Here is a 23688-nt window from a genome sequence, read left to right on the forward strand (position 1 = left end):
AGTGCCTTTACAAATTCTTACAGTGCAGTGATTTCACCTTTATGCAAATGATCATATAACGATGCAGTTTGAATGCTCCCAGCACAGCAGCCAGGTGGAGAGATACCTCTTTCTGAATTCCTCTTTGTTACATCAGAAAATTATGGTAATGTGTACTGCATTCTTAAGGAAATGCTTCCTTTATGGATCTCAGAGCTATTATGGCTAAGGAGCACAGTTCCACAGAGGGCCGGGGGGGGTATTTAAACTGAGTGTAGATTTTGGAACCCCAAACAAGATTTTCTCCCAAGGAGTCCTATTCACGTAGATTTTATTTTTAAAATGTATTTTAAAATACACTTTCTGATTAAAAGTCATGGTTGTGGCTAAGAAAACATTGAAAACGAGATAAAATTGTTGCTTAAAAAAACCCAACCACACCTAATTATGTAGACAAATGAATGAGAGCATCAAAAACAGGTGGCCCTGTTTACATTTTTAAACAGGGCCACCTCCAAGATCTCTGGAGTACCTGGGCCTGGTGAAGAAGAAAAGAAGAGTTTGGATTTGATATCCTGCTTTATTACTACCCTAAGGAGCCTCAAGTGGACGCGGGTGGCGCTGTGGGTAAAACCTCAGTGCCTAGGACTTGCCGATCGCATGGTTGGCGGTTCGAATCACTGCGGCGGGGTGTTTCCCGTTGTTCGGTCCCAGCGCCTGCCAACCTAGCAGTTCGAAAGCACCCCCGGGTGCAAGTAGATAAATAGGGACCGCTTACCAGTGGGAAGGTAAACGGTGTTCCGTGTGCTGCGCTGGCTCAGAAGGCTCCCGGCCTATAGAGTGAGATGAGCGCACAACCCTAGAGTCTGTCAAGACTGGCCCATATGGGCAGGAGACCCACGTGACCCAGAAGGCTCCCGGCCTATAGAGTGAGATGAGCGCACAACCCTAGAGTCTGTCAAGACTGGCCCATACGGGCAGGAGTACCTTTACCTTTAAGGAGCCTCAAAGCGGCTAACATTCTCCTTTCCCTTCCTCCCCCACAACAAACACTCTGTGAGGTGAGTGGGGCTGAGAGACTACAAAGAAGTGTGACTAGCCCAAGGTCACCCAGCAGCTGCATGTGGAGGAGCGGAGAAACGAACCCAGTTCACCAGATTACGACTCCACCGCTCTTAACCACTATACCACACTGGTGCCTAAGTGCCAGCGAGGGGGAAAGTTTCCCTTGGAAAGGATTTTGATCAGTTTGGCACAAGTGGAAAGTTGGGAAAGCACTCCAGCACTGGCAGGAGGATATTTGACAAGCATTCATACCGACACATGGCAAACACAAGAAACACAGTCTTACTTTGAAGTAAATCTTGTGGAGCTCGATGGCATTTACCCCGTACCAAGGGTGATTAGGACTGTCATCCTAAGACCACATTACAGTTCTAGACGTATTTACTTGGAAGTAACCAATCAAAGTAAGCCATACAGAGAGAGGGAGCGAGCAGGGGAGCAGGGGAAGGAAGGCTGGGCAGCCAGGTGGAGGACAGACATGCACACACCACACACTTACATGTGCCTGCCGCAATCGCTATGCTTTCCTTGCTCATCCTGGAGGCAAGCTGGAAACAGAGGGCGGTACCTGGCTGTGGGGAGGCAGGAATGCAGGTGGGTGGGGGAAGCCAATATTGAGGGGGCTGTGCTCCCAGATGAAAATTATTGGGGAAGGGGGCCAAGGGATTCCAATCTAGATTTGGCACCTATGCCCTCCAGCACTGAAGTGGTAACACTGATTTCACGCACCTTCACACTGATCTGGGAAATCTGGAATTTCAAATATTGTTGACCAGACAAGATTTGCATATTACAAATTTCAGGTGCACTGGATAAAAGAACCGTGAAAAAAACAAAAGCAAAAGGGGAGTGGGAATGAAGGAGTCCACATTCCAACCAATGGAGGTGTATTAATTTTGTTTTTCAGTTACATTTGTGCACCCCTACTGAGCAATACCATTTCAGTTGTTACATTTTCCCTAAGCTTTTGCATCTAGAAAAACAAAGGAGGGGCGATATTATTTAGAAATTTACGTGCCGCCATTTGGCAAAAGGCCACAGGACATTTTACAGTGTAACAACAACATAAGAGCCATACAACCCAGTAACTTTACAAACACAACCGTTTCAATACAACTAATGAAAGCAGCAATGTCAAACTAGACATTGGAATCAGACCTTCATGTGCTGAAGAAAGAAAGAAAACATCTGCCAAATACTCTGCATCATGGAGAGTTATTAGTATATGGATTTAGTTACTGTAGTTAAGTATGTTTTGCTATTCAGGGCATGTCTTACCATCAGGGTTGCTATTAAAAAAGATGCAGAGCCCTCTTGTTACACATCAAGGGGGCACTCATCTGCATACGCCACTTGAAGGGAAGCTCAGAGCTGTCGAAAGGCTACTTCTCAATTCCCCAGGTGTTTTAAATGACCAAACAACCTGAGTACTGAAACTGATTTCCTAAAAAAAGAAAGAAAAGATGTTACTATTTGCTACTACGTAGTTCTAGATAGAGAGTATTTTTTCTCCCATGAAATCTGAATTCATCGCAACGTAATGGGGAGTCAACACAAATCTCTTGATGAGTTGGCCACATTTTGTTGGGCAAAGGAGTCTGTGGACTCAGGAAGTGGCTGTATCAGTAACAGATTCCCTTCCTTCCCCATATAAGGGTAGATAATTCTATGGAGCATTGCTTTTCTAGATGAGCAAGCTTTGGTCGTATTGAAGGGTTGTACTATTCCAGTGGTCCAGTTTAGCTTGACATTCCTCCCTCTCCTGAGTGTGAGTGTGTGTGTGTGTGTGTGTGTGTGTGTGTGTGAGAGAGAGAGAGAGAGAGAGAGAGAGAGAGAGGTACCCCAAAGGAATTTACAATAATACAAATGCATATGAAATTTAATAAACAATGCAAATATAAAATATTAACACAGCAATCTAACCCCACTTATGTCAAGTTGGTGGATTGAATGGAGATCTGCCCAACTCTCCCATCTATGCTCCCAAAAGAATGATGTGAGCACCAGCCTGTTGGTGCTAGCTTCTCCCTTCCACCAACTGGAGGAGGCAAGAGGGAGATCTACTAGTAGTGTCTCCATGGGTGGGGGCCAGTGGAGTGCCCTAAAATGGGGAATTTCAAGGATGGAGCATGGGGCTGAGCCAGCTATTATGTGATGACATCGGGCTCAACCCAGATCTAATTACTTGTGCAGTCTGGAAGCAGCACAGCAATCGCTCTGCATCAGATCCAGTTGTCCTGTCCCGCTCCTTCCACCATGGCTGCAGTTGAGTGGCATGGCTGTGGATGCAATTCCACAAAGCCCTGCTGATGCAACCTCATCTACCCTCCTTGCAAACAAATCAGAATGTATGCTCACTGAATAGCTAATGTAGTCTGACCTCCCTGCATGCAAATCAGGATGAATGCTCAATAAACCAGTTGTCCAAACGTGATCAAAGAGTGTCATTCAAAAGAATGTCATGGAAAGCAACACAAAATATTTACACCTCCCCACAAGGATGAACACCAGTAGCCACTAGAAGCCTGGCCATCAGTGTTATCCAAATACTTGGGAAAATAAAACACCTTTGCCTGGTACCAGAAAGATGACAAAGTCAGTGCCAGGAGACCTGCCTTGGAGAAGGCATTCCACAATCAAGGGGTAGCATAGAAAAAGGCTCATTCTCCCATTACCACCCTCCAATTATCTCTTGGACTGGATCTTGATCTCAGAGTCCAGATAGGTTCATTGAGTAAAGGCAGTCCTTGGGGTGTTGGCATCCCAAGCTGTGCAAGTCTTTATAGGTCAGAACCAGCACCTTGAATTGGTCCAGGAAGCAGTGCAAGTGGGCCAGGACTGGAGTTTCATGTTCAGACTTGTGAAATCCATTTAGTAATCTGGCTGCCACATTGTACACTAGGTGCAATTTCCAGTTGGGAACAAACTGCAGATTCTTGTCACATTGAATATTGAAAACTGTGGTTTGTTCAAACTAGAATAAAAAACACACACCACAGATTGATCCTGGTTTTATTGAATCATGGTTTGAACAAATCATAGTTTCTCATATTTTGACTCTGGGAAACTCTGGATTGTTCCAGGCCCCAAACGGAATTTTTATTACACATTTTGGAATGGTTTCTCATTTGCTGGGAGCCATCATGAACACTGTGATCACAAAAAGAAGACAGGGTATAGGTTTTCTTAAATAAGTAAATGTTTTGGAGGAAACATGCAGTGACAAAATGTCAGCATGAGGTAAGCAATAATATATTTTCCTGGGTGGGGAGGAAAGAGAGGACTCAGTATTGGAATGGTGTTTTGGCAGCAGTACCATGTCTCTGCATAATATAGTTACTCCTACAGGAACCCCAAGCCCATCACTCACTGCAATTTGATGACAGTCTTCCATTTAGGCCTTTTATGAGGAAAATATATTTCATTGCAGTTGGCAAAAGAAATGCCCGCTTCCTAATGCAATATCATTTTCTTCTGGAATGAAGCAAGTCTGTACAGTTTAACTGCTAATGTTTACAATTGGATTTGATACTGCAAGATTTCCCTTAGGATGCAGTCTTAAGTAAGGAACAGCCGAATAGCTAAGATTCCGACCTCCGTGAATTAGTGGAATGGGCTAATCCTTGCAAACAGATAAAAATTTAAGATAGGATATTAAGATTTTTATCCAATTGCATAGATCTGTGTAGATCCAGACATATTGTGAGTTTATACAGGCAGCAACTGATAGGAAGAAATTAAATATAAACTCTGTGCCTTCTAATCCAATATCCTTCAGGACATTTTATTTCTAAGCACAGTTCTTTTATTTAACATGGACATATTGGGATATTTTTTAAAAAATATTATTGTTATTATTATTAGCTGATTTTGCACTAAAGCCCAAATGATAAATCACAAATTAAATGCTAATGTACAGTCATTACTGAAATGTTGAATTCTGTTTTCCATCTACGGTTATAATAGTTAATGTCACCACTTGTACAATCCCGGTGGCACCAGCCTATAAAAAGAAGATGATAAAAGTTTAGAGCAAGAACTATAAATTCATCTCCTTCCCCGAAAATGAAAGGCAATTCAAGTTCAGGTAGAATATTTTATTTCACACAAACAACACCGAAAGAAATGTTAAGGATGGTTATATAGGAAGTAGAATGTTCTGCTGTTGTCACTCCACAATTCTAGATGGCATGACAAAGGGCTGAAGTCCCATTAGATTATTCCACCCCAGCGGCATTTCCAAATGCAAGAAAAATGCACTAGGTGGAAACGGTATTTAATTACATAGAGTTGTAATAGTGCAGTATCCTTGATTGTTATGCTAGGATTAAAAAAGTTAGGAAGCTGCCTTGCGCACTCTGTGTTAGACCACAGTGGCTGGAAGTTTAAGGACAGGCAGAAGGAAGTACTTCTTCACACATCACATAAACTATGGAATTCATAATCGGAAGATGGAGTCATAACACTGGTCACCAACCAACTCGAATAGCTTTAAAGGGGTGGAGGTAGACAAATTCATTGAGGACAAGGATAGCCATGGGTACTGGCCAAAATGTCTGTGTACTAGCTCCAGTATTGGAAGTTGTATTCCTCTGAAAACTAGTTGCTAGGAATGGGGATGCGGGTGGCGCTGTGGTCTAAACCACTGAGCCTTTTGTGCTTGCCTATCGGAAGGTCGGCGGTTTGAATCCCCAGGACAGGGTGAGCTCCCGATGTTCTGTCCCAGCTCCTGCCATCCTAGCAGTTTGAAAGCACTCCAGTGCAAGTAGATAAATAGGTACCACTGTGGCAGGAAGGTATAGGTGTTTCCATGCACTCTGGCTTCCGTCACAATGTCCTGTTGCGCCAAAAGCGGTTTAGTCATGCTGGCCACATGACCCGGAAAGCTGTCTGTGGACAAATGCCAGCTCCCTCGGCCTGTGAGCGAGATGAGTGCCACAACCCCTTAGTCACCTTTGACTGGACTTACCGTATTTTTCGTCCCATAGGACGCTCCGTCCCATAGGACGCACCTAGTTTTTTGGGGGGGAAATAAAGGGGAAAAAATTTTCCTTTATTTCCCCCCCAAAAGCAGGTCGGGGAAAGCGAACCAGGTCGAGGAACGGTGCTGCGCCTCCCTGCTGTCCCCCAAGCTTGTGGGGCTGGCCGATGTCTGCCTCAGGCAGCAGGCTGCTATCCGCAGCGTGGGGAGCCCTGCGGGGAACTCCTGCAGGTTTCCCCACGCTGCGGATGTCTGTCCGGCGCGTGGGGCGCTCTGCTTCAGGGCGCCCTGCCCGCCAGGCGGCAGGCTGCTATCCGCAGCGTGGGGAGCCCTGCGGAGAACTCCCGCAGGGCTGCCTAGGCTGCGGATGTGTTCCCGAAGCGCCGGGCGCTCTGCTTTCAGGGCGCCCGACGCTCCGGGAAGCAGGCTGCTATCCGCAGCCTAGACATCCCTGCGGGACCTCCCGCAGGGCTGCCTAGGCTGCAGATGTGTTCCCGAAGCACCGGGTGCTCTGCTTTCAATGCGCCCGGCGTTCCGGGAAGCAGGCTACTATCCGCAGCCTAGACAGCCCTGTGGGAACTCCCGCAGGGCTGCCTAGGCTGCGGATGTCTTCCTGAAGCCTGGAGAGGGAGAGGGGTCGGTGCGCACCGACCCCTCTCGCTCTCCAAGCTTCAGCGAAAGCCTGCATTTGCCCCATAGGACGCACCCAGATTTCCCCTTCATTTTTGGAGGGGAAAAAGTGCGTCCTATAGGGCGAAAAATACGGTATCTGTCCAGGGGTCCTTTACCTTTTTTTACCTAGTTGCTAGGGAGCACAAGTGGGGAGAGTGCTGGTGTGCTCATGTCCTGTTTGTGTGCTTCCCATAGGCATCTGGTTGGCCACTGTGAGAACAGGATGCTGAACTAGGTGAGCAGGGCTTTTCTTCCATTTATATGATCCACCTTCTGCCTATCGATGATCTTCCCACCTTCTACAGATCAATGTTTTTAATTGACGCTGTCATAATTCTCCAAATACTCATACTGATCTCTCCAGCAAACCCTGACATCACACCAACTTTTACAGAAATGTGATTTATGCTCATCACCATTGAAAAACTACACTAGTACAAGATCAGAACTTCATTGGGAACTGAGACAAGTGGGTTACCCTCCTGCTTAAAGGTAAAGGGACCCCGACCATTAGGTCCAGTTGTGGATGACTCTGGGGTTGTGGCGCTCATCTCACTTTACTGGCCAAGGGAGCCGGCGTACAGCTTCCAGGTCATGTGGCCAGCATGACTAAGCCACTTCTGGCGAACCAGAGCAGCACACGGAAACACTGTTTACTTTCCTGTCGGAGCAGTTCCTATTCATCTACTTGCACTTGGACATTCTTTCGAACTGCTAGGTTGGCAGGAGCAGGGACTGAGCAATGGGAGCTCCTCCTGCTTAGGGTAGAACTAAAATCAAAGTAAAATTGGGCAAAGCAAGTCTGTCCTTTTCTGACTAAAGAACTGTCTCAGAACTCAAGCACGCTTCTGCAACAAGACATCACCAAATTCCCTGTCCTCTACAATCACCATGATATTCACCAGACATTCTTCAATAAGGTGCACACAGAGTATAGTTTGAGAGGATTTTGGAAAAGTCCGTCAAACCATACAGGGCATGGGAAGAGCTTTAAAATACTAAACAAGTTACAAAAGGGGGATCAATAGGCAGGCTGACTTCAGTTCCAGACAGAGCCCTGAAGGCCAAATTAGGTGTGACACCATTCACACAGTGAGCAATTCTGTGAATAGCATCTCATCTACTTTGGCCCTGAGAATATAAGCAAAGAGACTTATTTTGGAATACAAACTCACGCCACTCTCTGTGTTCTCTTTGGAAAAGCCTGTTCATATGGGCAGTTATTCTACCAGTCTTTAGTTTATTTTAGGCTTACCTGTTGCAGATCACTTTCATCTGCTTGGTTCTATTTCATCCTGGCTCTTGTGGTTTTAATGGGACTGCGATTTTAATTATTTTAAACTGCCATGGGAGGAAGCCTATTTGTCATGGCCAAAACGGTGGGAAAGAACCCCATCACAAGTATAGGGATTTCACTATCATATCAAGCATATAGTGGCTGCACAAATAGGCATGGTGAGAAAATTCAGTCAGTTTTCTGCTCCCATGTTCCCCAACCAAACTAAAATATCCTTCCTAAAAGGGCAAGGAACTGCAGGATACCAACAAACAAAAATGCAAATTAAAAAATGTAAGCAAAAGGACTCTGACATGTGGCTGTGCACAGAAGATGCTGTCTAGATGAAAGCATTGTTTTCAGTGGGGTTCTCTGAGAATTGAGATGCACACATCAAATGAGCACCTAATCCATGAGGTTCCAAAAGTCAAAGGTGATCAGATATGCTCCTGGTCACATCACTTCTCACCTATATGAGAGGCTGTTTAAAAAATGGTTTGTTTTAATGTTGGCAGCTCCCACAGACCAGGTATTTTTGGGTCAGTTCTAGTGTTGTAGTATACGCTTTTAATGATTTGATTATCATGATAAGAATATCGGATGATTATTTGTTCTGATTGCTCATTAAGTTGTTTTCTCCTGCCTGAGGAAATGTAGAAAGCTCTCTTATACCCGGGCCAGACCACTGGTTGATCGATATCAGATATCTCCAGGATATCAGAAAGTGGACTTTTCTAGCCCTGCCAGTGATTGAACTGGGATATTTTGCCTTCAAAGGATGTACTCTACCAATGAGCTATAGTCCTTCTCTAAAAAAAACATGATCAGGTAAGATTGATGGGTAAACCAGTAATAATGAAAAGCCGTAACAACTGCAGTTAGTGCTAATTTGCAAAACAAAATTTAAAAGGTCCCTGAAAGTAATTTCAAAATCCTTTATCCTGCTATCCACTTTGCATTTACCATGGTTACAAATAATATCTAGTTCCAAATATATATGATTAAGATGGTTGTGACATATGACTACAGAATCTTTATATCATATACTTGTCTGCTCTTGTGAAAGAGTTCTCTGGCATGGTACTGGGGGGGGGCGGTTGTGGATTTATGTTTCTTTACAAACCCCTCTTACTCTCCTTAGGAAAAAAAAACTGTTTAAAAATATTTCTGCATAAATACAATAGCTCCCTCTGCAGGTCTTGAAAAAAAAAATCAATTTAAACCCCATAAAAACATGTATCCATCACTATGGTACTTTTAATTAAAGTAGACGCTAATAATGTGCTATTCATTCCATGCTAATTGCAATTTATTTTCACACAGATTAATGCAATATATGAATGTGATCATTGCTATGAATTTTATTTTGTGTGCTAGCATTGTATTCAAATCCACTTTCATTTTGAGAATGCTAGATCTCCTTAACCGCTACTCCACTGACTGTGTTACTTGTGTCAAAATGTGTTGTTCCGATTACAAAATGTATTTTTCTTAACTCTTTGGCTGTCTGACCATCAGCATGAGTTCATCTCTGGAAACAAAAGGCCCAAGTGTAGTTCCATGTTCATTCCTTTGTATGTCATATGCAAAACAACCTCTTCACCCCTTTATTAACATGCTTTGATTTTTGCTCTGAACCAAGAAGACTGAGGACTGTGAAAATAGGCTTTTACATGCATAGGGCATCAGCTGGACATGCCATCGCCACATAGACAAGTGAAGATTGTGACGGTGGGCACAGTGTGCCAGTGTGCCATGCCACGTGATAGACAAAATTGCTGTTATTTGCACTGGCCCTTGGGAAAGTCGCAACAGGAAATAATTTCACAGGTAAAGTATTCTGGAAAGTTGAACTAATTCAGCAATGTTTTTTTGGGGAGTGGAAATAGCCCTCCTTTTAGTGTTCTCGTTGATATTAACACTGTTCTATAGGACCAAGTTGCACAGTAGATTGGCATGGAGTTTTCACCAAAGAAAAGTGATACCACATGGGTAAGTGAAACTGCACAGTATGAGGAGAGAAAGACCAGTGTGCTATGCAAACAGGCTGCTTTGAGAATGGCCACTTACGCATTGCGCAAACAAATGCCCCCTCCCCGCAAAAAGAAGTACATCACCAAAAAGAGACAGCAAAAGAATACACAGATTTGCATTAAGCTTATATGTGCAGGTATATATGTAGAAATGCAAAATTTGATGTTATCACTTTAAATTAAACAGAAATGTAACACATCTTACCATAGTGGGGAAGTCAATGATCAGGTGACCGTTGTGCCTTTTCAGTTTGCTGCCTAAGTATTTAGTGTTGAGATAGGCCACCTCAAGGAGCACCCCGCTCTCCCTTCTTATGGTTCCCAGACTGAACAGCCCCTCACACAGAGGACTCCTTCAATCAGAGGACTCGCCTCTGTAAAACAGGAGAGGAGGTGGTCCCTCTTAGCCATACTTGGCAGCAGCCATCTGCCAGCACATATAGATTGCCACAAAGGTTTTACAATGTGTTGCATTAACTAACGTTTGAAAGGGCACCCAACCGTGCTTCTGTGTATCTGGAGAGGGATGGTGGAAAAAAGAGGGATGCAGATTATTATGAGGCGTTTTAAGTGTTCAGCCCAAGTTACACATTGCTATCTAGGGAAGAACCTTTTTAATTTTACATTTATGTTGTATATTGATTTCCTTTGAAAGTGTTGACAAGGGCTATTACTAGTACCTGTCTAGTTAATACTTAATGGCGGTTATGCTCCTATGTCAAATGGGAACAATCTCACCTCGCACACAACTGAAAACATTTCTGCACACATATTACTTGTGCAGGGGTGGTTGTTGTTGTTGTTTTTTAATCTATATGTTCAAACCCAGTTACCATCTATGTCCATCTATGAAAAATGAAAGTCTGCAGGCAAAATCATTTCTCCATATTTATGGCAGATTGCACTTCACTATTATTAACTGATATTTTTCTGGTGGTCTCTCAACATGTTGATGCTGTTTTGTGAGGCTGTTTGCGGAACAGCTCGTGCTGATACTAACATATCTCTGTGGATTTGGAACAAACAAAAAAGCAAAATGTTGGGCCTAAGCCGAGATCACTCATTTGGTTTCAGTTGGGTTTTTTTCTTCCCCAATCAAAAAGCACCTCTATTTTTTATAATGACTTTTGGCACCTCTCTCGTTTTCTTGCAGTGGGAGGGCAGGCATTCATTTCTCACTTCCAATAGGCCAGAAGCCATCCAAGCAAGCCCCAAATGGACAAATGCCCAATGATAGATGTGTTCTGCCCCTGAAGTAGCCCATGTGATTGTGGGCATGGCTAAGGACATGACTTCTGATTGGCTGGTGAAGAGCGCTTCCCAAGGATGTAAACAGACAGGCTACTGGTTTCTATCAAGCTCAGTCAAACCAGTTCTCCTCTCAGTATGGCCCTTAGGGACTACACAGTTCATGCCTGATTTTCTTCCCTCCCCCCTTTTAATTAAGAAGTATGTAGCCATTTTTGTTAGCAATGCCTGTGAGTGCTCCTGTAGGGAGAGCAAAAGCATGCCAAGATAAACGGAATGTGTTGTAGGTGTTAGGAAGATGAATTAATTCTGGATGAGCCAACCTCAACTTTCAAATTTCCTAACCTCCATCTGGTTAGCTATGCAGCTTTAATATTCTTTTAACAGATGCTTAATTTCCCTACCACCACCTCAAATGTATTTTACACATGTGATTGCATGCTGCCTCCTGAATCATTCCTCAAAGGGCCTAACTAGTACATATGGGGCTGTGTACACACAGAGCACGTTCAGAACACATGTAAAACGCCATTTCCTCCAAATATTCCTGGGAACTGGTTTACTTAGGGTGCTGGGAATTCAACCTCTGTGAGGGGTAAGCTGGAGTTCCCAAGGTTCTTTGGGGGCAAATAATGTGCTTTATACGTTTTTTAATTGTATGGTGTGTATGCAGCAGGGTCCCAGGCCCCAACGAGCTTAGACAGCTGCCCTTGCTGTTTGCAGGCACAAACTCAGGCCCTTGTGGGATTCCCAGAGACACCTGGTTGGCCACAGTGAGAGCAAGATGCTGGGCAAGATCCAGCAGGCACTTTTTACGTGCTTATGTTCATGACACCAAAAGCTCATATAGGTCAAGGTGCAATGGTAATCCCATATTCTGGCACAGCTTTCTGTTGAACTGGAGAACAGGTTCCTGCACATTCAACCATGTACTCAAATAGGGTTCGTGATGCTCCAGGACACATAACGGTAGCATGATGTGTGAAAATACCTTAAGCTCTCCATTGCAAACCTCCACAGAATATCTGAGGAATAAGGGCCTTTGCCAAGCACTACAATATTTCATGTGCTCCTTCTTCATAAAATGATGACAGTATGAGTAGTTGGGTCTAGCAGAGTTATTCCTGCAGTTCACTTGGTGCAGAAACAGCTTTAAAATCGGAAGGTCTTTGACAGCTTAACTTTCCTCCCTCCTCGTCTCCTCCCACCTCCCTTATTATCAGCTGCCACACGAAGAATGAGAGAAGAATGTGATAATGTGTTCCATTATCCTTTCTGTCCAGCTTTTTAGTGGCTGGCAGTATTTGCTCCAGTCTTGCCTCCGAGCCGTATATTTCAATGTCAAGGGGGCTTATGCAATATTTAAGCTTGCATTACACTAAATTAATCTTAACATGAAAAATCTTTTGATTGCATAGGATGTTTTTGTCACTGACTGATTGACTAATTCATTTTATTCATATAGAAAGAGTAAGTCCTGACTCCTGTATATAAGCAGTAAGGACTGGGAATTCCTGTCTGTCTCGCACTAGTTGAAATCAAACTACTGATGCTTTGCAAAAATAATATTCATCATCATTATTTGTTCTATTTTTAAACCATCTTAGGACTTCTTGGAGGGACGTGGGTGGCGCTGTGGTCTAAACCACTGAACCTCTTGGGCTTGCTGATCAGAAGGTTGGCGGTTTGAATCCACGCGATGGAGTGAGCTCATGTTGCTCGGGCCCAGCTCCTGCCAACCTAGCAGTTTGAAAGCACGCCAAAAAGTGCAAGTAGATAAATAGGTACCACTCTGGCAGGAAGGTAAACGGCATTTCCATGCACTGCTCTGCTTTCGGTGTTCCGTTGTGTCAGAAGCGGCTTAGTCATGCTGGCCACATGACCCGGGAAAACTGTCTGTGGACGAACGCCAGCTCCCTCAGCCTGTAAAGTGAGATGAGCACCGCAACCCCAGAGTCGTCTGTGACTGGACCTAACGGTTAGAGGTACCTTTACCTTTACCTTTAGAACTGCTTGGAGCATATTTGTAAAAAACAATACAGTTTCAGGGTATATCTGAAAAAAGAATAATTGAGTAATCATAAAGAAGACCTTAGGAATGTCATAAGAACCACACTGGATTAAACCAATGGCCCACCTAGTCCAGTATCCTGTTCTCACCATAGCCAACTAGATGTCTATGGGATGCTCACAAGCAAGATCTGAGTGCAACTGCACTCTTCCTACTTGCAATTCCAAGCAAATGGTATTCATGGACATACTGCCTATGACAGTGGGTGTAAAACTTAGTCATCAAGGCTAGTAATAATCATAAACAACAATCATTTTTAAAAAGAAACATTATACCATCATATAAGTACTGTAGCAGACATCATAATTACCCTGAGCTTGAACAATCAATTTCTTCCAAAAGCCTGGGTGGAAAGATAGGGTTTCTTTTGGGTGCCACTACCAAGAAGGTCCTATTCTGTATCACTGCACAAGGAGCTACATTTGCCAGAGGGGCAGTGAAACAGACCTCCCCCGCTGATCTCAGGGCGAGGGCTCGCTGATATACGGAAATATATTCCTTCAAAAATGTGACTGTGTCGCCAGGGATACCAATATGATAGGAGTAGTAATTTCCTGATCAGGAATAGAACAGGTAATCCGGAACAATGGCAGAATTGTTGTTTGTTAGGAATGTGAGTGAACTGTATAAAATACTAGTTACAGCAACAATCTGAATCTATTGTGTATTTCACATAGCTCATTGCCTCTACAAGCCTATGTAAATAGACCTTCAATTTATTTGAAATTCTGATTATCTACTTTTATGTCCCCAAGGCATTTGGATAATGATTGGAACTGCAAATCTCAGAAGATCATATTTTGATGTAAAACAGGCAATGGCAGAGAAGACAACCGAAGTTTAAATATTATTACCCGGGATTCAGTTTGCTCCAGAGCGGTTTATATTAAATGGGAGTGATTTCTTGCTGTTTCAAATGTTGCGTTTTATTTTTTATTTTTTTACTGAAGCAACTTCTGCATCCAACAAAGAATGAAACAAACTAACACATAGATCATAATATGTAGCAATAACACAACAGCAAGTGATATGCAAGATTTGAGAAGCTGCAGTGGGTGGCAGTATCCCCACACACACCGTCATACAGAAAACATGTGTGATTGTTCCGTGTATCAGTCTACATCTGAATCAGATTTTGTCCTTCAGTTAAATTTCTCCTGTGTACAAAATCTGCGACATATTTTGGAAGGTTGTTTACCTGTGATGCAGTTGGGACACTTCCTAAAGATAAATTCTAACTAAATTCTAAATAAGTTTGAGGAGCCGGCTCCCATCTGTATGTGGATGCAATTGGATACCAGTTTGAATCGGGGCGATGGACAGAACCTTTCAAAACCACATTGATTTTAAACATTGATTTCCAAACTGCACTTTGTTTGTTTCTTAGAATTCCAGAGCAACAGTGGGTGTGGTGCTGCTAGTATGTAATGTTTGAACCAGCCCTCATTCCTTGGCTATATCTCTGATTGAAAATTGAAATGTTTAGATTTATTAGTCCCTTCAAAGCCAATGAGCTGCAATTACTAGTCATTGATCCTAGCAGTAGGCAGCTAGTTGCTGAAGGCTTTTTCAGTGGAAAGAATTAAATAAACAACCAAGCTAATACTTCTGGGTAAGGATATGCATACCAAAATGCATTAAAGGACATACAGTGGTACCTCAGCTTACAAACACCTCGGGTTACAAACACTTTGGGTTACAGACTCTGCTAATCTGGAAGTAGTACCTCGGGTTAAGAACTTTATCTCAGGATGAGAACTGAAATCACGTGGCGGCAGTGGGAGGCCCCATTAGCTAAAGTGGTACCTCAGGTTAAGAATGGTTTCAGGTTAAGAACGGACCTCCGGAACGAATTAAGTTCGTAACCAGAGGTACCACTGTATAGCATCAGTTTAGTGAGTCTTAGGTGGGTAGTGAAACGTGCATAGAATGTCCATCTCCCCAGATGCCATCTGTAGCCATTTCAGGGGGGGGGGGTGTAAGTGTAAGGCTATATCCATTGCTGGATCCAGGAAGTGCTGCTGTTTAACAATATGGCTGATTGTTCTGCACTTGGGAACGGAAGGTACAAAATCCTAACCAGACATTTTTTACAGAAAAGAAATCCAAGTACTTTGCATAAACCAGGACTTTTACCTGAGACTAGTGAAATTTGATTTCCAAGCTTTCTGATTTTAAACATATATTTCATGATTTGGCTGTACTGCCAACTATAACATATTTAATTCCATTCCCCTGTTGCTGCTGTTGGTTTTTTTGGTGTGCTTGAATATGACTTGCTTTGCACTGAATAATGAAATTTCTTTTTCCCCACCCCCACCCATGTTCCTTGATGCCTCGCCTTCCCAGGAAAGGGGAGGGTATCCCACCTTATTACTAAATACAGGTCTCCTGCATGGACTAATTTGCTTCACCAAAACAGTGGCCATTGTCAAATGCTTTGCATCACCATGGAAACAGTTGCCTTGGCCATACAAAGATCTGAGTACGCTACAAGACTCAGAGTTTCGGAGGAGTTGGACCCCCTTGTTTAAATCACAGAGGAAAGGTTTTAAGGGTAGATCTCTTGTAGTCTTCTTCTTCTTCTTCTTTGCAGTCTGAGCATTGCAGCACATTTGTCTTGATATAAGAGAGAACAGAAAACGGCTTTACATCCCTCCTCTTCTCACTGCCTTCTCATGCCATCACTCCAAGCACACAGAATCACGAATGCTTGTGCTGCTGCTGCTTCTGCTGCTGCCATCGCCACCTGACTCAATCAAGTGGAGTGCATTGGATACCCACAGGCTACAAGTGCTGGAGAGGGGGAGAGGGAGGAAGAACTGACTTGTATTTTAATTAATAGTGTGATACAGTATCTCAGCAGCAGCAGCAGCTAGGCCCTTGGCAAGCTGATTTGCTGCATTCCTTACTTGAAGTATACAGTTTTCAAACAATGTGTGGCCAATTCTGTCTCAAAATTTCTCTTGAAAATTTGTAGCACAAACTTTTTAAAAATTGTAGGGTGCGGTCCTTCTCTCCCCCCCCCCCCACTCCCTTCCCCAAGAAAACAAGGAAAACAAGTGCTTAAATAAGCTTCCACAATGAATTAGTTGCTTATAAAGGGAGAGTCTGGGCTCTTGGTAAAGAAAGAAAGGAACAGGCTTTTGATCAAAGTGAATGTTAAAACCAGTGCTTTTTTTTCTTTAAAAATGTTTAGGGGTACTCTCATTCTGACTCAAGAAAATCACCATTTTATAGTTCAAATCGGGGGGAAATAAATACAGTAAATGGACAAAAATACAAAGATTCACAAAATGTTTAGGGGTATGCGTACCCCTGCGTACCCCCAGAAAAAAGGACTAGTTAAAACCCTAACATTTATGGAATTGTAATGAAGAATCAAATGACCAGGTAATCAGAAAGACCCCTGAGAGTCTCAGAATAAACCCCTATGAGTTAGAATGCTGATCTAGATAGACAAATAGTTTGACTTGCGGTAAGGCAGTTTCCTATTTTCCGGCCTTCCAAATATCAGATACCAAAACCTTCCACCCACTTACTCTTAAGTAAACTCTTGGAAATCAAAGCAATGTACTGAAGGAGTAAACTATGCAGTTTCAGGTTCATGCAGTGAAATCGGTCCCTCTGATAATCATGGGTCTAAAGCGGGAATGGATGACTTGTGTCCCTCCAGTGGTTGCTCCCATCATCCCTGACCATTGGTCAAGTTAGTGAAGGCTGATGGAAGTGGTAGGGCAGCAGAATCTTGAAGGCCACAGCTTAGCTATCCTGGATAGCTTTCCTGTTATATTGTGAGACGATACAGGAACATAGGACTCTGCCTTATACCAAATCAGACCATCAGACTATCTTGCTCAGTGTCCCTGCACTGGCAGCAGATCTCCAGGGTTTCAGGAAGGCCCCAGACACACTGATCAGATGCTTGGAAGCTGTGGCTGGATGGTTACGTGGGAGCTGGTTGAAGTTAAATCCTTCGAAGACAGAGGTCCTCTGGCTGGGACGGGACGATATGGGATTGAGGGGGCAACTCCCATCTCTTGCGGGGGTGCAATTAGGGCCAGCACCGTCCATTAAGAGTTTTGATGTAATCTTCGATAACCTCCCTCTCCATGGAGGCGCAGATTGCAGCTATAACAAAGGCGGCATTTTTTCATCTCCGCTAAGCTAAGCAGTTGGCTCCTTATCTCTCTCGCCCTGACCTAGCCACTGTGATCCACGCAACGGTCACCTCCAGACTGGATTATTGTAACTCGCTCTACGTGGGGCTGCCCTTGAGACTGACCCAGAAACTCCAGCGGGTGCAGAATGCCGCAGCGAGACTCCTTACGGGGTCTTCGCTGCGAGATCACATTCATCTGGTGCTATACCAGCTGCACTGGCTCCCGGTGGAGTACAGGATCAGGTTTAAGGTGCTGGTTTTAACCTTCAAATCCCTATACGGCCTAGGACCCTCGTACCTACGGGACCGCCTCTCCTGGTATGCCCCACAGAGGAACTTACGGTCTTCAAATAAAAACATCTTGAAGGTCCCAGGCCACAGAGGTTAGGCTGGCCTCAACTAGAGCCAGGGCTTTTTCGGCTGCGGCTCCAACCTGGTGGAACGCTCTGTCACAAGAGACAAGGGCCCTGCAGGACTTGACATCTTTCCGCAGGGCCTGCAAGACAGAGCTGTTCCACCAGGCTTTTGGTCAGGGCACAGCCTGACTCCCTCCTTTGGCAATCTTTACAAAACTTTAGTTTATGGTTGCCATCAATTTTGATTTTAATTAATTTTTATAATGTTGCACTGTTTTAGTGTTGTTAGCCGCCCTGAGCCCGGCTTCAGCTGGGGAGGGCGGGATATAAATTATTATTATTATTATTATTATTATTATTATTATTATTACTATTATTATCTTTTCCAGCCCTACCTAGAGATGCTGGGGATTGAACCTGGGACCTTCTGCATGAAAAGCAGGTGATCTACCACCAAGCTATAGCCCTTCCCTAGCATATGGGTCTAATTTTATCTTTTAGACTATTATGGTTGGCGCATATAGCCCCCTCCCCATCCTTCCTCTGACTTTAAAAGTCACTGGGGAGAAAGACAGAAATCCAAGCAAAACTGTTTTGCTTTCCTAATTGAGTATCCTTAAGTCACATAGTCTTATAATATGCACACATTTTGTAAAAACAAAACAGCCCCTCACATAACAAATTAACAATGATTATTTATGCCCTCAAAAACCATGTTACCCAGCAGTGTTGTCAAAAGGTCAACAATTGCCTCAAACGGTGTAGAGCGCACAATGACCTAGAAGTACCATTGATAATGACCCTGTGGTTATGAGTCTTGAAGACTTAATCATTTGACATACAAGCAGCCCTAAGGCAGGCATAGCTGGCATTTTGGTTACCGAAACATGCACAGACAATATGCATTTTAAACCATTCTTGTTGTTTCTTTTGAAAGAAAGTGTGCCTGAGATAGCCAGTGGCCTACACAATGTCCTTTATTGTAACTGACTTCTCACTGCTGAAGCTCAGTGAGTTTAAAGAACAGGGCTGCCTACCATGCTAAGAATAGGGCTTCGTGTTTATTTAGGCTTTTGGTGCTTGCTCAAAGCACTTTCCATATATTATCTTGGCAATCTTCACAGTGACCCTATAAGTTGGGCCCCACTTGTCAGTCCCATGTTACAGATGATAAGGTTGGGACAGGCTGAGAGGCTGTAACTTGCCACAGGCCACCTATGGAGCTCATAGCTGAAGTGAAATTTGGGCAGCCACTTCTAATTTGCAACAGCAACAACAAAAAGAATAGGAAATGCTTCATATACTAGATTTTAGGTATAGCTGCAGATTGAGAAATAGTTACTATTGTTTAAATAAAAATACATATCCCCAGAGCTATTTTTCTAAAACAAGAGGTGCTGGAACTCACCATGAACACCTCCCTTGTTCTCTTATAGTGGCAACGGTGCCCACCTGGGAGGTGCCAGAACTGAGTTCAGGCTGAAAAAATGCCCTGCACATCTGCCTTGATCTGAGTGACTTTTCAGTCTGCTGTCCAAATGCTGACTGTTGACGGACAACTTCAAGACTCCTGCTCTTCCTCCGTAAGCTTGGGCTGACAGTGGAGGACCCTCCTTTTCCAAGGAGGACACAAGACCACCTGAGGCGATATGTGAACCAAAGACTTCTGGCTCATTGCATATGCCCTGCACTACCAAACCACAACACTCCGTTTCTTAGCTGCACAATTGCTCCATAGGGAAACGTATGTGAAAAATGCCACACACGTGTAATGCAACATCAATGGAGATTTCTGGGGCTTTGGGGTGGGTGGGGACTAACTCATATGAAAAGCTTGTGGGGAATGGGTTGCTAGTGCAAGTTTTTGCATAATGCCAGTTATTAGTGCAGACATATCTGAGTTATCTCTTAGTTTGTTTAGAAATCCTCTTAGAGGTTGAGTGATAAACCCACTGCTGTGGTCCTGTGCTGCCAGCCACAGCAGAGCTCAGTGGAAGGAGAAGCCTGCCAACTAGCCAAGTCTCAGGGGGAGTACTTGCCTGAAGTCAGAGCACATAAACAAGGTCCAGTCCAGTCCTAAGGTCAGGAGTATCTCAGTTCACATAGTCAGACAATCCGGGGGGTCAAGAAAACAGAGGGTCCAAGGCCATGAGAAGCAAGAAGCAGAACAGTCTGGTCAGGAACGATGAATGTTGTGCCCAGAAACTGACAGAGGCTGGAAACCCTGCTGGAGCCAACTGGTTCTCATCAGGAGCAAGAAGGCCGATCAGCAGGAGGTGGAGTCACTTCGCCTTCTGCTCCTTCAGGCTGCTGCTCAGCAGGTGAAGCCGACTCCTGGCCCATGACACCTGCTTACAAACATCTCCACAACAAGCTGCCTCCAAAACAGGCACTGAGGCAATTGCACATGAATGGTGTGTCTAGTTTTTACTGCCTAAGCCTTCCCACTGTGCACCAGTAAAATCTGGATGCATTGCAAAAGGTATGGTTTTGGATTCAGGGTGAAATAAATGTCTCCAACTCATCCCAGTGTAAGTCACACTCACATTTCAACATACTACTTTGGTCTTGAGAATTGACCTTAGAAACCCGATTTGCCCTTTGAACCTACTGGTCTGTTCGGAAGCAATGGGGCCATGCTCTTCGCATAGTGTGTGCACATTGTTTGGGTTATCTCTCTCTCTCTCTCTCTCTCTCTCTCTCTCTCTCTCTCTCACACACACACACACACACACACACACACGTATAATCTGGTTGTGCTCCTATCCCTTAAAAAAAATCTGGTATGCACTAGATGGTTGTAATTATTGCAAAGCTTGATGGTGAGCATGCAATTTGCATCAACAGCTACTTGGCTTGTAGTTCTTAAACACTGACAACTTTGTACAGTATACTGTCAGAATGTAATGCAATAAGTCATTCTCATATTTTGATGGAACTATGGCAGCTAAGTTGGGCTCTTACATTTCATGATTTAAAAAAAAAGGGGGTTTTGCTGATTTAGCCTTAATACATCACGCTACACATACACAAACAAACAAACAACTGTGCTTTTAAGAAAAATGATTGCTTCTGTTATGGATTTCACGCAGCTAGGAAAACAAACCCGTCTACTTGCCATATGTTCCATTTTAATAAACTATACATTCATTTCGTTCAGCAACTTCAGCCTCTGGCTATCCATTGCCCTGTGTATTAGTTTTAAATACACATTGCTTGCAATAACACATATCTGCCTCAAGTTAAGAAATGGTTAGATTTGCTTTATATTTGTGGTCCCATTGAAAACATTTATTCAATCCAAGGGAAAAATAAATGTGCTCCCTCAGCTCTGTCAAGTATAAACTGTTATTGATCCTCTAAATGAAATTTGTCCATGCTGATCGATCAAACACATTATCCCTCACCCACCCACCCTGCAGTCCATTACCAGCAATTGGAAACTCTCAAGCATCAATAGTTGTTTGATGGCACGGGCCTATAAATTGAGCCTATAAGCTTCCAATACCTGAGTTACTCTGCTTTGTTCTTCCCATGCCAAACAGTTCAACCTCTGAATATTTTCCCTTCTGAGAAGAAGGCTAAACAAAATTCAATTCAATAAAAACATGGATGATATTTTTGTGTCATATAAGACTCAAGCAGCAGAGCAATGGCCACAGGTCTGGAAAGAAGTTGTTGAAAGAGACCATGGTACTGTTCACATAAAAAGTGTTGCAGACAATCTACTCTTTTGTGATATTTTTCTTTATCTTAGTCAACCTCCTAGAAAAGGGCCAAAGAATTCCTCCCAAATGTTCTCCACCATTTTTTGTAGTAGCCACCATTTTCCTCTCACAATGCCCCAGAACAACTCTGTGTCTGAAGCATTGTGGAGGATACAAAATGGTGGCCAAGCTGCCAACACAGTTGCTGCTACTGCCACTTGCAATAGCATTAAAAGGGGGGGATATTGTGCTACTGCAACTACTAATGGTGATGAATCTTTGAGAAACTGTTGGAGAAATGTAGTGAAAGTGCCCCCCAATTTCTCTGCTCATAAACAGAGTGGAGAATTTTAAGGGACCATTTGTTTAAAACTCTAGTTAAGACTTGATAGACTTTAAGACTCTTCAGCTCTGATGTGGCACTAAAATGAAATACTCCATATAGATTCAGTGAGTGGAAAGGTGTAGGCCAGATTGCTTAGCATCACTCCCCAAACGGACGCTGAGACATGCTCTTACATCTTTGAGATCGCAGTCCATTACAACTGTGCCATTTTATCAGGGGACTGAGTAATATTAGTTATGAAAAATGGCTATGGGTTTGTGTTGAAATGGAAGAGCATCACCCCCATGTACCATTTTGTAAATGAAGTCAGGAAGCTATGCTCAGGAAACCTCAGCTGACTGTGGGCAAACCTACTGGTATGTTCATTTGTTGTTGCTCTTAATTAAAATTAAGGAAATCAAAAATAGATTAGAAGGGTTGTTGCCAGATTTGCTCATCAGGCTGCAAGGATAAGGGAAAGTTATCGAAATCAATATGCTATTGATTGTGCATGTGAACATGCTGTCTGATACCTTTTATTTTCCTTGAGTACGCTAAAATATATGATGTTTGTGGTCTGCATTATTTTTGATGCTGTGGTCTAACCTTGACATACTAATGGAGCTAAGAGCTGTTGGTCCTTCCACGTAGATTTCAGCTTGCCAAATGAATGCCAGGTTCATTCTTTTAAAATTATTGATTAATTAATTGCCCTGTGCTGACCATGCTGCTATTTGTCACAGGGGAGAAACATAAAGTTAGAATATTTGTGCCTGTATGTAATAAAATCATGTGGGAAGATCCAGTTGCAGATCTCTTGGCATAACACGCCCCTTAGGAACGCCCACAAATCCTTGGGTCAGAGCCTCTGCCTGTAAAACAAAGCGAATGCTATCATAGAGTTCCACTATTGTTGCTTTATTTAAGAACTTCATTTCAGGTAGATGGATAAAACAAAACAAAACAAGGGACTCTTGTCTCATCAGCTAGCTATCATGAAGAACTTCTCCTCTTTTGCTGTCAATAGCTCATATGTTGGTCTTCCGTCTTGCTGATAGGTAATAATTTTCAAAGCAAGCTTAGGGAGCCGTGACTCTTGATTAAAACTAATAAGGGAGGGAGACACAGGTTTTTAAAAAATCTCTCAAGAAATTATTACTGACAACTCTCCCTTGAATTCCTATACAGAAGAAGAGCAGTGAGAATTTAAATACTCAGACTGGAGAAACTAATTAATCCAGTCTCCCTCCCCAGCCTTCATACAGGAAGCAGGACTATCTACATCATTCAAGATTGCCACTTGCTACTAATGCTGTATATTAGCAGAAATCCATGTGATACGTTTACAACGCACTCATTGAAATCACAGTCTCAACCCCACATATCAGGTACACTCCAGCCAAGCCTAAGTACTTTTTAGGCTTACAATCTTATCAACGGTGTCTGGTCCATTAGGAAAAATCCAGCACTGCTCCACCAAGCCCAGACCTCACTTCATACTTACAGTTAGTCCAGGGAATGGCGTGGCTGGTCACCTTCCTTCTCCTCAATCTCAGTGTTGCCCTTGTAGAACTCAACAGGAAGCAGAATGAAAACAAAACTAGAATTAATTTCCATGTCATTGACTCTGGCTCCCCCTACTGTTGGCCTCCCTGCCTTCCACCCTACCAGTCCTAATCTGCAGCAGTCACCTACGCAGAACCCTACGCACACTGACTTGAGAGCAAACCTCTTTGAACACAGTAGGACTTCCTTTCAGAGGAACATGCGTAGGGTTGCACTGCCCATTCATTACAGTGTAACTATTTCTGTG

General features: G+C 43.4%; 1 long non-coding RNA gene across 1 annotated transcript in view; it reads right to left on the minus strand.

The window, feature by feature from the left end:
- LOC309348794 overlaps positions 1-23453 on the minus strand; it is a 42621-nt gene extending 19168 nt beyond the window's left edge. Inside the window, exons 1-2 of the long non-coding RNA XR_014159552.1 lie at positions 23380-23453; positions 4971-5047 (exon numbers count right to left, since the gene is read on the minus strand). This is a non-coding gene — a long non-coding RNA (uncharacterized lncRNA). The remainder of the gene's footprint in view (positions 1-4970; positions 5048-23379) is intronic.
- Between the last annotated feature and the right edge of the window lie 235 nt (positions 23454-23688).

This window comes from Podarcis erhardii (assembly GCF_964252035.2).
Source record: "Podarcis erhardii genome assembly, chromosome: 1".
NCBI lineage: Eukaryota > Metazoa > Chordata > Lepidosauria > Squamata > Lacertidae > Podarcis > Podarcis erhardii.